The 16,284-nt window shown below is 44.3% G+C and overlaps 1 protein-coding gene across 1 annotated transcript in view; it reads left to right on the top strand.

The window, feature by feature from the left end:
- Positions 1 to 16,284, top strand: part of LOC138846894 (glutamate receptor ionotropic, NMDA 2A-like) — a 171,441-nt gene that overhangs the window by 101,471 nt on the left and 53,686 nt on the right. The window contains exon 14 of the mRNA XM_070063914.1: positions 9,807 to 9,916. The gene's annotated coding sequence lies outside the window, so the exon portion shown is untranslated. The remainder of the gene's footprint in view (positions 1 to 9,806; positions 9,917 to 16,284) is intronic.

Genomic DNA, 16,284 nt, shown 5'->3' with positions numbered 1-16,284 from the left:
CAGCAGTATTATGCCAATAAATGAAAATATTCAAGCAAGTATCAGAAATAATGGATAAACTTCTAATTTTCAGATTTTCATCTCTGACTCTACTGAAGAATTGCATATTCTAGACTGATAGTAATGATGTGCATGAATATGCAGATTTAAGCATCCTGTGATAATAATGTAGATCAGCCTTTTTAAAATATTTATTTGTTTGAAAGAGTTACAAAGCAAGTGGGGGAAACAGATTTTCCACATGCTGTCCCACTCCCAAGTTGGCTGTAACAGCCAAGGCTGGGCCAGGCCAAAGCCAGAATCCAGAAGCTTCACCCCGGTCTCCAACTTGGATGGCAAGGGTCCAAGTTACTTGTGCCAGCCTCTTCTGCTTTTTCAGGCCATTAGTAGTGAGCTGGATTAGAAGTGGAGCAGCCAGTACATATAACAGTGTTTACAATGTCATGCTGGTACAGGCAGTGAGCTTTACCTTCTACACTAAAATGCTGGCCGCATCGTTTTGTTTCATTTTTTTAAAAAAACGTTTTGCTAATTTTATTTTTTATGTTCTTTTTACAAATTTTTATGTAAGTTATTCAACTTTCATGTGTTTTTTATATACAGATTTAGGAACATAGGACGTTTCCCTGATGGCTAGTGATCCTGAGCATTTTTTGAAGTGTCTGTTGGCCATTTCAGTTTCCTCGCTTGAAAAATGCCTGTTGAAAACCTTTACCCGTTTCTAAACTAGATTGTTTTTTGTTGTTGTTGCTGTTGAGTTTCCTGAGCTCTTTTTAGATTCTGGATATTAACCCTTTATCAGTTGCACAGTTTGCAAATATTTTCTCCCATTGTGTCGGGTGCCTCTTCACTTTGCTAATAAGTGTTTCTTTTGCAGTGCAGAAGCTTCTCAGCCTGAAGGAATCCAATTTGTTAATTTTTATTTTGATTGCCTGTGCTTCTGGGGTCTTTTACAAGAAATCATTGGCTATGTCAACATCTTGCAGAGTTTTCCCAGTGTTCTGTTATAATTTAATGGTGTCAGATGTTAGATTTAGGGCTTTGATTTATTTTGAGTGGATTTTTGTGTAAGGAGTTAGATAAGGGTCTAGTTTTACTTGTGAGTGTGAGATCCAGTTTTCCCAGCGCCCCTTTCAGAAGGGACAATCCTTGCTCGTGGGATTGATTTTAGAGAGAAAAAGAAAAAGAGGGGATGGAGGGAAGTAAGGCAGGAGGGATTGAGGGAGAGAAGGAAGGAAGGAAGGAGGGAAAGGAGGAGGGAAGAGAGAGGGAGAGGATAGACAAGAAAGTGGAATATAAAAGTAAGTTTGTGAGTTTGGAGAAGTATACATTTTATCTACTAATTCAATGTGTCTCCTAAACATTGAATCAGTCATATTAAACTTCATTAGCTGGTACAAGTATTTTCCAGTGGGTTAAGCCTGTCAGATCCGAAATCAGAGTGCCTGGGAGTGACTCCCACCTCTGCTTCCCATCCTAACTCCCTACTAATGTAGATGCTGGGAGGCAGCGAATGATGGGTCTGGTAGCAGGGTCCCTGTCATACAGATGGAGGACCCAGCTGAAGTTCCTGTCTCCTGGCTTTTGTTTGGCCCAGCTCTGGATTTTAAAGACACTTTAGGAGTGAGCCACTCTGCCTTTCAAACAAATGAGTATGATAAATAAACTTGAAAGGTTCTTAAAATTATTACATCCAGTAGTTGAATGGCACATACCTAACTCTATATGTATACATACATACATAGAGAGAGAGAGAAACCATGATGGTTCATCAAATGCCTACAATGGCTGAATCTGGGCAGTTCCAAAGCCTAGAGCCAGGAACCTCAATATGGGTTTCACATGTGGGTGAAGTCACCCAATTACTCAGACCATCATGGCTGCCTCCAAGGGTTTGCATTAGCACCGAGATGGAATCAGGGGCCAAAGCTGTAAACCAATCCCAGATATTCTGATATAGCATGTGGGCATCTTAAATGACTTAGCCACAAAACAAAAAACTCTTCCCATTTTAATTTGTAGCCACAATATATTTATATTCTCTATTAAGCTTAGAATAGATGATGTATTCTTTCCAGAAAAATAACCCCTTTTGAATTTCAAAAGCATGCATCTCATAAGCAGCTAAATATTAAGCAAGCTCAAAAGAAACTAAATACTAAGCAAACTCAAAAATGTTTGCATAAGTTTGTATTCCCTTTTGATGCTAAAGTCCTTCATTATATTTGTATACATTTTGTAACTATACCTTTACAATCTGTGTTTTAACATTGATTCTGGCTCTCATTTTTAATGAACTATCTGAATAACTTGAGAATTAAAATCTAAAAATATGCCAGGACTTATTTAATTGCTGATGCCCATGTTGATTGTAAACTTAGCAATAATGTGCTTGAATATATTCATTGTTACAGCTGCCTGTTACAACTGGCTAGCAGTGATGCCAAGGCAAGTATTCATTACAAAGCCAACTTAGTTTAGTAAGAATCTCAGTGGGTGACCCCACGATCATACACTACTTCTGTTTTTTATAAATAAATAGTGATTTTTGAGCAATTTTACCCATTGCTACATTTATTCCACCAATAACTGCTATCCTTTATCTTTGAGTGATTTGACATACCCTATGGACAAATGGGTAGTTTGTAAGTCTTCAGAATGGTTCTGAAGGCATATATTGATAGGAGTCAATTGTATTACAATAGTAGTAATTTGGTGTAGAGAGCTCCAGCTCTAGCGTTGCTCATGAATCTAGACATACGGGTGGAAAAACACCTTACCAGGAGTTGGTATTGTCTTCTCAGAATTACCTGGTGATTCTAAACACTCAGCTTTGAACTGATTGATGTTGTATTTTTCCCTTTGAAATAAGCAAGCAGCTTCTGCCGAGCCAGCTTCAGGCTATTGAATAACAGGAAAAAAAAAACTGCCAAGTTAAAATTTGCCTTGGGGTTTAGAAAGACTTACCTCCACAACCAGTCTGTGGCAGCCCTAAGCAGTGTAATGATGGGAAAATTACTTATCCTCTCTGAGCGTGTGTTTTTTTTTAACCTTCTAACAAGAAGTGGCATATCTTAAAATTGTGATCAATGATTTATTAACAGTAAAGAAAAATAAAGACTCTTACAGGAGGCATCTAGCAGAGTCCCTATCACTCAAGAAATGGTACTATTTTTCAGTTATTATCTTGTCTGCTTTTGGTGGTTTGAAGGAAACAGGGCCAGTTATAATTTGCAGAATTGTTTCTGTTTATTCTTTGTCCAAAGTGCATGTCAAGGACCAAATTATTTGAGCCCTTACCACTGCTTCCTAGGTTCTGCATTGGCAGGAAACTGGAATCTAGGGCAAAGATGGAAGTTGAGACCAAGTACTCAGATATGGGACATGGGCAACCCAACCAACAATTTAACCTCTAGGCCAAATGTCTACCTCTGATTCCTAAATCTGTAGTTACTCTGTATCTTTTATTTCGGCTCCTTTTTCTCTTCCTCCTCCTCCTCTACCTTCTTTCTGTGGAGATAGGCACACTATTTCTGCATTTGCAAAATTACTTTCTTTTCTTCTATCTAATGTAACATTATTTCAAAATGCGATGACTTAATAATATATTATTTTCTTAAAGATTTATCTTTATTTATTTGGACGATAGAGGTAGAGACAGAGAGAGAGAGGCCTTCCATCCGTTGGTTCACTCCCCAAATGGCTACAACATCCAGAGCTGGGCTGATGCAAAATCAGGAGCTAGGAGCCTCTTCTGGGTCTCCCATGTGGGTGCAAGGGGCTCAAAGACTTGGGCCATCTTCTGCTTTTCCAGGCCATAGCAGAGAGCTGGATTGGAAGTTTAGCTAGAACTGGCGCCATATGGGATGCTGGCACTTCAGGGTAGGGTAGGGCCTTAACCTGCTGTGCCACAGCACCGTCCTGAATAATATTATTTTAAAAGGGTTATTTATTTATTTGCAAGGCAAAGCTACAGAGAGATGGAGAGATAGACATTTTCTTTATTTTTTAAAGAAATGTTTGCATCCCTCATCAGGGCCACTTTTCTTTCTTTTTGATTTATTTGACAGTTACAGAGAAGCAGAGAGAGAGGGGAGGGGTGGAGAAAGGTCTTTTGGCTGCTGGTTCACTCCTCAAATGGCCTCAATGGTCAAAGCTGGGCCAGTCTGAAGCCAGGAGCCTGTAACTGCATCCTGATCTTTACCATAGGTAGCAAGGTCCCAAGGACTTGGCTCATCTGCTGCTCTCCCAGGCACATTAGTAGGGAGCAGCTGGGACTTGCACTGATACTTGTATGGGATGCCAGCCCTGCAGGTGGTAGCTTTACCTGAAATGCCATAATGTTGTCTCCAGGAATAGTTTGTTTTGCACTCTCATGTCTTAGTGGATTTAGTGAGCTTTCTGGACTCCATTGATCAGTTCCTGTCTGTGACCCTTCAGGGGGTTATGATGATGTCAGTTGAGACTACTGGTGTTTGGGCTCACTCAGAAGACTGGTAGTTGACACTGTCTGTTAATGGGACACTAAGATTATAATGTGTTCTGCTTTCTTGTATTTGTTTTATTTTTCTTTTTGCAGATCTTGGAATCACTTATTTTTTAATTTTATTTAAGTTATACAAGTTTCATGTGTTTCATATATACAGATTTAGGAACACAGTGATACTTGCTACCCTATCCTCCCTCCCACCCATGCTCTAACCCTTCTTCCTATTCCATTCCCACTCTTAATTTTTTAGCTTTTATTTAATTAATACAAATTTCATAGGTACAGCTTTAGGAATATAGTGGTTCTTCTCCCCCATAGCCACCCTCCCACCCCAACTCCCATCCCACCTCATACTCCCTTTCCCATCCCATTCTTCATTAGGATTCATTTTTAATTGTTTTTATATACAGAATACCAAGTCTATACTAAGTAAAGATTTCAACAGTTTGCACCCATATAGACACAAAGCACCCACACAGACACAAAACGTATAAAGTACTGTTTGAAGACAATTTGCAGCAGTGGGGTGGCTGGATCATAGGGTAGGTCTATAGAGGTATCTCCATACTGTCTTCCACAGTGGCTGCCCCTGTTTGCATTCCCACCAACAGTGGACCAGAGTACCTTTTTCACCACACACTCACCGGCCTCTGTTATTTGTTGATTTCTGTGTGAGTGCCATTCTGTGTGGAGTGACATGAAACCTCATTGTGGTTTTGATTTTCATTTCCCTAATGATTAGTAATCCTAAGTATTTTTTCAAGTGTTTGTTGGCCATTTTATTATTATTATTATTTAAAAGGCAGAGTGACAGAGAAAGAGGGGGAGACAAAGAGACATAGTGGGAAAAGAGATCTTTCTCTGGTTCACTAACAGAATGGCTGTAATCCCTGATGGAGTCAGGAGCCTGGAACTCCATCCAAGTTTATAATGTGAGTGGTAGCACTTAAGTATTTGGACCATGTTCAGCTCATTTCCCAGGTGCACCTTACTGGTCAAGAATACATTATGGGGCCAACTAGAGTTCAGAAGATATTGGGGACAGGCGCTGTGATGTAGCAGGTATAGCTGCCACCTGGAGTACCAGCATCCCATATGGGCACAGGTTTCAGTCCTGGCTGCTCCACTTCTGATCCAGCCCTCTGCTATGGTCTGGGAAAGCAGTAGAAGATGGCCAAAGTGCTTGAGCCTCTGCCCCAGCGTGGGAGACCTGGAGGAAGCTCCTGGTTTTTGGCTTCAGATCAGCACAGCTCCTGCCATTGCAGCCATCTGGGGAGTGAACCAGTGGATAGGGGACACCCCTTCACTGTTTCTCTGCCTTTCAAAAAAATAAAGACTTTTACAAATGATATTACAGAATGCTGGGTGAATGTGCAGAGGGTGTAACATCTTTTATATTGGGTGAAACATTGTTTTCCAGTTTTGGAATTGTTGCCAAGAAGTAGAATATGCCAAATACATGATTTCCTGGTGTGTATTACTCCTAGGGTAGACATATGCTGTCAGTGTAGCCAAACACAGACAGCTGCCCTCAGCTGGAAAGAAGCTGCTAAGTTGTCATTTCTGGCAGTGACTTCAGCAGTTGTAAGGTCACTGAGCTTTCACAGGCAGCAGTGCCTGCACTGGTACGATAGTGACACCAAAAGCCTGCATCAGTGACAGTGGGAGCCTTCGGTAAGCAAATCGGAAAGATCAAGATCTGGGGACAAGTTGTAGTTTAGAATCTCAGCCACACAGAGGACTCTATTTGTGTCTTGCTCCTGGTTGTGGTTCACTATCTTCTTCAGGGGTTCTTTTGTATGCTGCCTATGATCCTTCAATGCACTTTTCAAAAATTTCTTGAATCAAGGTTTAATTCTCATTTTTTATGTCTTAGAATTCTAATTCACACAAAATAAATTATTTTAATGTTGTTTTTATGAGGCAATAAATCTTGGTCTAATGCTAAATTATATACCATGATCATATCAGGAAATCTGTAGTCAGAAACAAATAATTGCATCATTCTAACGTTTTGGATATTGGTATTATTATATTATTCTCAAACATTTGATATTTCAGCTTTACTGCTGCTTTTTGTTGAGGCTTTTGAAAATAAATACCACATTCCATAAATGTTTATTGTAGTATATGCATGGCTTAGCCCTTAGAGTGCTTGTATTCCACTACAGAAATAAATTTGAAAAACAAAGATAAGATATGCAATATATGTATATAACTTAATTTCAACCTTTTCTCATTTTGCCTTCAAAATCTTTTTTTGGTTAAAATATTTTGAAAGAAGTCAGAAAATATTCTAGGGAGTGCATCTGCTGAGTAAGGCTTTCAAAAGGCTGAGTCATCTCACCTGAGCTGCCAGGAGTCAGAAAGCAGAATATTCATGATAGTCGTGATACCAGGAGCAAGAAGTGAAGGCAACTCCTCATAAACAGCATTACCAAAAGCAATGGGTTAAAATAAGTGAAGTAAAGGAATTGCTCCAGAAAAAACTAACCCATCAAATTTTCTCAGACTATCAAAGGTGTTAAAATAAGTATCACATAGTGGAGTATTGGTAGCAATGCCACATTGCAATGTTAACTCTTGTACAGATATTTAAAGGAAGATTACCAAAAACATGAAAAAAAAATCTGAAAGCACAGCTAAGTGAAAAACCAGAAGGGGAAAAGCTGTTATCATATGATCCCCTAAAACAGACATCAGATCGGCAGTGAATCTTCATCGTGTTTGATATAATTGTAGAGCAGTGAATTTTTCTCTCCTTATACTCTACTCTCTACATTGCTCATGTCTCAGTTAATTGGCTCGATTCTCTGTACAGAATACTTTATATCAGAGGAATGTGTGTGTGTGTGTGCGTGTACAAGTGCATTCTGAAGAGGAAAGGAGACCATAAATAGTTGAGAACAAAGTACTATCTAAATCAAAATGCAAATGTCACTCCTGTCTCTCCCTTTGTATTTTCAGCAGCAGAGTTGTTTGCCAAAGAGTGACTATCAAGGCCTTCACTAATGTTCTAAGGAGGGCACAATGTTCCACTCCCAAAACAATGTAACCCAGTGGTTTTCAGCAAGGAAACTGCTAAATTTCCCAAAGGAATTCCTTACTGTTAGTAAGACCTCTGAAAATTAACTAGTGAGAATAAATGCCACGAAATCTAACATTAGTACTCTGAACTGAATTTGCTTATGCCAGACCTCTAAACAATAAATTGTGTTCTGCTGTGTTGCTATGCCCGTTCATGAGGCAAGCCATTTTAAAGTAAAGCATCTTGGAGATTCCAAAAGAGCAGAATGGGGAAGGGGTGTACTGCTTTAGGCTAGGGGAAAACAAAAAAAAAAGTGGATGAAGTATATTCTTAGGGGAGACTTGGAGAGCAAACTACAGGAAGTGCTGAGGAAGGAAGAAGGACACCGTGGATCATGGTGGAAGGCCCACGTGGACGCAAAGCAGCAAGCACAGACACAGCACATGACCCCAGGAGCTGAGAGCGGGAGACTGCATCAGCTTTGGAGAGTGAGTGAGATCAGAGTGCAGAAACCTGTGACACTGGTGATCTAGCTGGAGGGAGAGCCCTGGTCGACTGCACTGTCTGTGAATGCGGCCTGGAGTCCTGAGTGGGACAGGGCACCCACTTACCCAGTGGGACAAAGGGGCACATTTCCCTCTCCCCGTTTCCCCACAAACAGGTGGCTGAGAGAGGGCAGGTGGAATTATGGATGTAAGAAGCAGCTGAGCAGGTCTCGGGCATGTGCCCAGCAGCTGGCAGTTCAGCTGGAGGATGGTGGGGAGAAGGTGCCATTGTGAAACAAGGAGGGGCCGTGGCGAGTGACTCTTGGTGCACATGTGGGATCCAGGGATATTGCCAGAGAGCAAAGTCCCTGTTCCCCACTGACCTTGAGTCTGGCTGGGAGGATTTATGGGGGCTGTGCACCCAGGTAGGACTGTGAGGTACTCCCAGGCACTCAACATATCAGAGGCTCTGGGGCTCAAAACCCAAGGTGGAGCAGCCACAGAGAGCTGGTTCTGGGAACATGGCTCTCTCTCCATGGATGGGTGGAGCAGATCTTCTGCACGCCATGGCTCAGAGAGCTTCCCCCAGGTATCCCAGTTGGATCCAGAGGCCCAAAGACATGGGCCATCTTCTCTGCTTTCCCATGTGGGAGATGTGAATGAAGCTCCTGGTTTCTGAGTTCAGTCTAGCCCAACCATGGCATCCAGGATTCTCCTGGTAAACTTCTCTTTGGGGGAGGGTGTGTGGCACAGCGATGATACCACCTGTTGGGATGCTCCCATCCCATAACAGAGGGCCTGAGTTCAAGTCCCAGCTCTCCTTCCAGTTCCAGTTTCCTGTAATACCCACCCTGGGAGACAACAGGTAGTGGCTCAAGTTGTTGGGTCGTTGCCACTCACATGGACCCAGGTTGAATGCCTGGGTCCTGGCTTCTGCCTGGCCCAGTCATGGATGTTGTGTATACTTGGAGGGCTAAACAAGGATGGACGTTCTCCCCATCTGGCCCTCTCCCCATCTGGCCCTTTCTCTTTTGTGTGTCCCTGCCTTTCCAATCAATAAAAAAATTGGGGGCCAGTGTTGTAGCATAGTAGGTTCAGTCACCTTCTGTAATGGCAGCATCCCATATGGGCACTGGTTTGTATCCAGGCTGTTCCACTTCTGATCAGGATTCTCCCGAATGTCCTGGGGAAAGCAGTGTCAGATGGAACAAGTGCTTGGGGCCCTGCCACCCTCACAGGAGACCGGGAAGTCTCGACTCCTGACTTCTGACTCCCGGCTTTGGCCTGGTTCCATAGTGGTTGATGCAACCACCTGGGAGTAAACCAGTTGGATGGAAGATCTCTCTATGTCACAGTCTCTGTATCTTGGGCTTTCAAATAAATACCTAATCATAAAAAAAATAAAAAATTGTTTGGCACACTGGTCTTCCCCTGTCCCAAAGGGCGTCCAACCTCAGGCCAGCAGGACTGCTGCTTTCCTGCGTTCTGTCCTGTAAAGTTTGCTCTTTTTACTGGTGAGGACTTGAGCATGGGTTCCTTGCTCTCCCCTCAGCACCATGTCCAGGAAACCAAACTGCTGGTTTTCACAGACACCTTTACCCACCCTGGTAGCACCACAAGCTGAGGGTGGGGAGGAAAGGGACACAGCTCCAGGCCAGCACACCACCTTCTCCCACTCTTCTTTCCTGGGCAGTCAGCAATTCTCCATCAATCAGTGCTGTCTGTTTTGTGGTTGGTTGGTTTGGGGTTTTTTTGGTGGATTCCCAGAGGCCTTAAAGGTTGTTGGTTTTGTCTTGTTTCATAGCCGTCGGACACATTGCTGGGGAAAGCCAGACATGAGCCTCCTTCAGCACCGGACACAGCCTAGGATCTGGCGGGGCTCAGGACCTCCCCTCCCATCTCTAGTCCCACGAGGTGAGTCGGCCCTCTTCAGTGAAGCTCTCCACTCAAAACCAGGCCTCCCTCAGCTGGCAAGGGGAGGTGCCAAAGATTTTATGTATGCCTGTGGGGGTCCCAACACTGTCTCAGGCAGTAGTACCCAGTGTGGTGTGCACGTGAACTAGCAGATGGAACACCACCTTCCATCCCTAGGGTGTGCAAACTCTTACATTCACTGACACTTCACAAGGGAGCCAACCTTTTTGGAGCTTCTGCTCAGCTAAGCTCCCATGTTGGAGCACTATTTCAAGTCTCAGCTGCTCCACTTCCCATCCAGTCTTCTGCTTGTGTGCCTAGGAATACAGCAGATCCAGGCCCAAGTACTTTGGCCCTACCACCCATTTAGGAGAGTAGTAGGAGTTCCCTGCTCCAGGCTCCATCCTGGCCCCTACCTGACTGTTGGGGTCCTGTGGGAAGTGAACCAGAGGAAGGAAGACCTCTCTGTCACCACCTCTTCTGCTCATTTCTGTTTCCAATGCATAAATCTTTGTGGAAAAATTACACACCACATGGTAGTTTTCAGATCAATGTGGAACCTTTATTTATAAACACAGGCAATGAGTTGGATCTGGTTCCAGGGATTCAAACCCTTGCCATTTCACAAGGGAGGGAAGGCCAGGTTGGGTTGAGAAATACCCAACACTCTCCCCACGTACCCATGGTGCAGCATGAATGCTACAGAGAGCCCCCCATTGCCCCCCCAGTGTCCTCTTCCACTGCTCTCCCCATTGTCCTGGATCCAGTGCCCCATTCCATGCCTGCCACCACCATCACCCCGTGTTCCCCTTCTCCCTCCCAATTCCACAAGAAGCCCATGCTCAGCCTCCCTCGGCCCACCCTCGGCCCACCCTCGCCCTCCCTCGGCCCACCCTCGCCCACCTTCGCCCTCCCTCGGCCCACCCTCGCCCACCCTCGCCCTCCCTCGGCCCACCCTCGGCCCTCCCTCGCCCTCCCTCGCCCTCCCTCGCCCACCCTCACCCACCCTCGCCCTCCCTCGGCCCACCCTCGCCCTCCCTCGCCCTCCCTCGGCCCACCCTCGGCCCTCCCTCGCCCACCCTCGCCCACCCTCGCCCTCCCTCGCCCTCCCTCGGCCCACCCTCGCCCACCCTCGCCCTCCCTCGGCCCACCCTCACCCACCCTCGCCCTCCCTCGGCCCACCATTTCACAAGGGAGGGAAGGCCAGGTTGGGTTGAGAAATACCCAACACTCTCCCCACGTACCCATGGTGCAGCATGAACAGACATTGGCTGTTGGTTTGTCATACATAGCCTTTATGATTTTGATATGTATTCCTTCTGTGTATATTTTGTGTAGTTTTTTAATCATTTTTTATTCTACTGATATCTGTATCTAATTAGATGATGTGGTTTTCAAAAGATTTATTTCATTTGTTTGCAAGATTTATACAGAGAGATAGAGGTAGAGCAAGAGCAAAAGAGAGGGAGGGAGGGAGAGAGGTCTTCTGTTTGCTAGTTCATTCCCCAAAAGACCTTGATGGCCAAACTGAGCCATCAGGATCCAGAACCTTGTTCCAAGTCTCCCATGTGGCTGCATGGCCCCAGCTAATTGGGACATCCTCCGACATTTTCCCAGGCATGTTAGGAGGGAGCAGGATTGAAAGTGGAGCAGCCTGGATGCTAAATGGCACCCATAAGAGATCCCGGCATTGTGTGTTGTGGTTTTTAACCCCCTGTAACACAACGTCAGCCCAGACAATGTGGTTTTATTCTTCCATTAATTTGATAAAATTCATCATGTGTATTAATTTGCGATTGTGGAAGATCATGGCATTTCTGAGATAAATTCCAGTTGAAGGTTTTGCGTAAGCTTCAGCATGTGGTTTTGGTTTTGTTAGGCTAGAATTTTGTTGAGAATCTTTGCATCTTTTTCATTATGGATATAGGCCTTCAGTTTTCTTTGTATTTCGTGTTTTGTTATCTTTTGTGGTTAAAGTAATGCCAGCCTCTCAAAAAGTGTTTGTTAGAGTTTATTATTTTGAAATAGTTGGAAAAGTATTGGAGTTGCTTTTTAAATCTTCAGGCTCCTTGGATACCTTTATTCAAAGGTATTTAAATTTTAGTAGCTATTATGAATGGAATGGATCTTCGAAGTTGTTTCTCAGCCCTGATATTGTGTTTATACAAATTCTATTGATTTTTGTGTGTGGATTTTCTATCCTGCCACTTTTCCAAACTCTATTATTAGTTCTAATGGTCTCATGGTGGAGTCTCTTGGTTTCCCCATTTATAAAATCATGTCCTTTTGGAAGAGGGATAGTTTGACTTCCTCTTTCCCAATTTGTATCCATTTGATTTCTTTTTCTTGCCTAATGGCTCCAAAACTTCCAGATCTATATTGAATAGCAATAATGAGGGTACATCCTTGTCTGATTCCAGATCATAGTTGGGAATGCTTCCAACATGTCCCCATTCATAAGATGCTATCAGTCGGTTTGACATAAATTGCCATGATTGTGTAGAGGAATGTTCTTTCTGTTGTCAGTTTCCCTGAGGTTTTCTTTCTGAAAGGTTTTTGCATATTTTTCAGCTGTTTTCATCTATTGAAATAATTATGTTTTTAATTAGGTATTTAATTGAAAGGCAGATTTGTGGAGTGAGGGAGAGAGATTTTCCAAGAATTTCCAATTCATTGGCAAACAGTACATTGTAGCAATTCCAGATGATTATTTTTATTTATTGGGTTGCTATTATTACAGTTTGTTTTTCCTTTCTGATTTTACTGATTGGGGTCTTTTTTTTTAATTTTTTGACAGGCAGAGTGGAGAGTGAGAGAGAGAGAGACAGAGAGAAAGGTCTTCCTTTTTGCTGTTGGTTCACCCTCCAATGGCCGCCGCGGCTGCCACGCTGCAGCCAGCGCACTGCGCTGATCCGATGGCAGGAGCCAGGTGCTTCTCCTGGTCTCCCATGGGGTGCAGGGCCCAAGTACTGGGGCCATCTTCCACTGCACTCCCTGGCCACAGCAGAGAGCTGGCCTGGAAGAGGGGCAACCGGACAGCATCTGGTGCCCCGACCGGGACTAGAACCCGGTGTGCTGGCACCGCAGGTGGAAGATTAGCCTAGTGATCCGTGGCGCCGGCCGATTGGGGTCTTATTCCTGTTTTGTTGTTGTTGTTGTTGTTTTGGAGATTTTTCAGCAATATCTTAAAAAATATTTTTAACCAGATTTTCATATCAGTGATCTTTTTTTGGACAGGCAGGTTTAGACAGAAAGAGAGAAAGAAAGGTCTTCCTTTTCATTGGTTCACTCTCCAAATAGCCACTATGGCTGGTGCACTGTGCCGATCTGAAGCCAGGAGCCAGGTGCTTTCTCCAGATCACCCATGCGGGTGTAGGGCCCAAGCACTTGGGCCATCCTACACTACACTCCCGGGCCACAGGAAGGAGCTGGACAAGAAGAGGTGCAACCGGGACAGAATCTGGCACCCCAACCGCGACTAGAACCCAATGTGCCGGCGCCGCAAGTGGAGGATTAGCCTATTGAGCCATGGCGCTGACCTCAATGATCTTATTATAATGTTTTTCTTCAGCTTTGTTCATTTCTTCTCAAATTTCCATGATTTCTGTCATCCTACTAATTTGGACTTTGATAAGTTGTTTTTCTAGATTTTGTGATGCATTGAAAAGCTCATTCATTTGATTCCTTTCCAATATCTTGTTGGCACAAGTTGTTACAAAGTTTCCTGTTAACATTGCATTTGCTGTGTCCCATACAATTTGCAGTGTTGTACTGTTATCTTCAATCATTTCCAGAAATTTCTGGATTTTCATTTTGATTTCTCCTAAGACCAGCCATTCATTCAGGAGCATGTTGCTCGGAATCCACGTGTTTGCATATGTTCTGGAGTTTCCTAAGTTGTTGATTTCCCGTTTCCTTCCATTTTGATCATAGAAGATGCATGAACTGATTTCAGTTATTGAGTTTTCTAGGCTTGCTTTATGGCCTATCATATGTTGTGTCCTAGAGAAAGTTCCAGGAACTGATGAGAAGAATGTGTATTCTGCAAGTTGTGGGATGAAATGTTCTGAGTTAGGACTTCCAGCAAGGCAGTCTGTTCCCAGGGACAAAGCGATGAGGGACTGAGTCACCTACAGTTTTGACATAGGGGAGGGGCTAGGAAACGACCAAGAGAAGACAGTTCAGGTGTTCTTGTAAGATACTGTTTTTTAGTTAAGAGATCCAAATTCCATGCATTTCATAAATGCAATTTAGGTACACAGTGATAGTCCCGACCATACCTCCCTGTCAGGAGCACAACACGTCGTGCACTTGGTTGTCTGACTCTGGGCAGCAACCCTGGCACCGACCAGGCCAAGGATGCTGGGCAGGTACCTGCTGTTCAGTAGCCGTGACCATGGGCAGTTTGGCAGAGCTGTGCACCATGTGGGAGTGGCTGGGTGTTAGCCCGGGAGGTGTAGAGAGCTCCACACTGCCCTGAGCTTCTGGTGGGCTGGATTGGGAGCAACGATGCCCTTGGAGTGCTCCTGATGATGGTGAGCACAGGAAAGGCATGTCAGGCTGGGGCTCAGGCTGCAGCCCCTGGTTCTTCAAGGCAGTGCGGCCTGTTCTGCTGACGCTGTGTTTCTGGGAGGAAGGGATGGGTGTTAGTTGGATGGTACTTGCGCAGTAGGCCTAGGGGAGAAGTAGGCTATATCCAAGGCAGTGTCGTTGTTGGCTGGCATTGCCAGTAGTGGTTCAGTAGGCTTGTAGAGTGCAGGATGGACTTGTTGTGTTTAAGTTTTTGGACAGAGAGATGCCCAGGGCCTGCCTCAAAGGATGTGGGATCCTGGTGCTTCCCAGCAGTGTTTTCCCTGCAAATCCACTGGTTCAGAGGCAGCGGGGGCTGGGCAGGGGCTCAGGTGTGAAGAAGCCATGATGCAGCTGTCTGCCTCGCCTCCCCCCTAAGAAGGACTCGGATGTGAAACTAATGCAGAGTGGACACTGACCCTCAGCTGCCAGGCAACCTTGCTCTTCTGGAGACTCTCCACTTCCTGTCATCAGTTCATGGACATCAGGTTTGATTCCGTATCTCAGCTATTGTGAACTGAGCTGCAGTAAACCTGGAGGTACAGATAACCCTTTCAAATCTGCTGATTTCATTTCCTAGGAGTAAATCACCAGGAGAAGGATTGCTGAGTCATACGGTAGATTTATTTTCAGCTTTCTGAGGTATCTCCATACTGTCTTAGGCAGTGGCTTCCCCAGGTTGCATTTCTACCAACAGTGTATTAGGGTAGCATAGTGCCAGATCCTCAGCAGCATTTATTGTTTGTTGATTTTAGTATGAGAGCATTCTGACTGTGGTGTAGTGAAACCTGATGGTTAGCGATCCTGAGCCTTTTTTCATGTGTCTGTTGGCCATATGAAGTTGTCTCTTGAAACATGCCTGTTCAAGTCCTTTGCCTATTTTTAAATGGAATTTTTGTTTTGTTGCTGTTGAGTTCCTTGAACTCTTTGTAGATTGTGGATGTTAATCTTTTATAAGTTTCATAGTTGGCAGATTATTTTCTCTTATTCATTTGGTTGCCTCTTGACTTTGCTCTTTTTAGATTCTGGATATTAATCTTATTTTTTGACAGGCAGAGTTAGACAGTGAGAGAGAGGGAAACAGAGAGAAAGGTCTTCCTTTTTCCATTGGTTCACCCCCGATTGGCTGCTGCGGCTGGCACACCGCGCTGCTCCAAAGCCAGGAGCCAGGTGCTTCTCCTGGTCTCCCATGCGGGTGCAGGACTCAAGGACTTGGGCCATCCTCCGTTGCACTCCTGGCCGCAGCAGAGGGCTGGACTGGGAGAGGAGCAACAGGGACAGAATCTGGCGCCCTGACCGGGACTAGAACCCAGAGTGCTAGTGCTGCAGGTGGAGGATTAGCCTATTGAGCAGCGGCGCTGGCCTGGATATTAATCTTTTTTCAGTTTCATAGTTAGCAAATAGTTTCTCCCATCCTTTTGGTTGCCTCTTTACTTTTCTGAGTGTTCCTTTTGTAGTGCAGAAGCTTCTCAGCTTGATGGAATCTCATTTGTTTGTTTCAGCTTTTATTGTGCTACTGGCATTTTTTTCCGAGAAATCTTTCTCTAAGCCAATGTCTTCCAGTATTCCCCAATGTTCTCTATTAATTTGATGATATTGAGGTTTAGATTTTGTTCCTTGACGTGTTTTAGTTGCTTTTTGTATAAGGTGTAAAGTGTGGGTCTTCTTTCATAGAAGTGCATGTGGAGGTCCAGTTTTCTCAGGACCTTGTTTTGAAGAAACGGTCCTTTGAACCTGGGATTGATCTTTAGCTCCTTCTTGAAAGACAGATTAGTTGTAGATGTGTGTGTTATTTCAGG

This window comes from Oryctolagus cuniculus, chromosome 19 (genome assembly GCF_964237555.1).
Source record: "Oryctolagus cuniculus chromosome 19, mOryCun1.1, whole genome shotgun sequence".
In the NCBI taxonomy this organism is placed as follows: domain Eukaryota; kingdom Metazoa; phylum Chordata; class Mammalia; order Lagomorpha; family Leporidae; genus Oryctolagus; species Oryctolagus cuniculus.
Note: the sequence above shows the minus strand (reverse complement) of the source record. Positions and strands in the feature narration are given on the sequence as shown.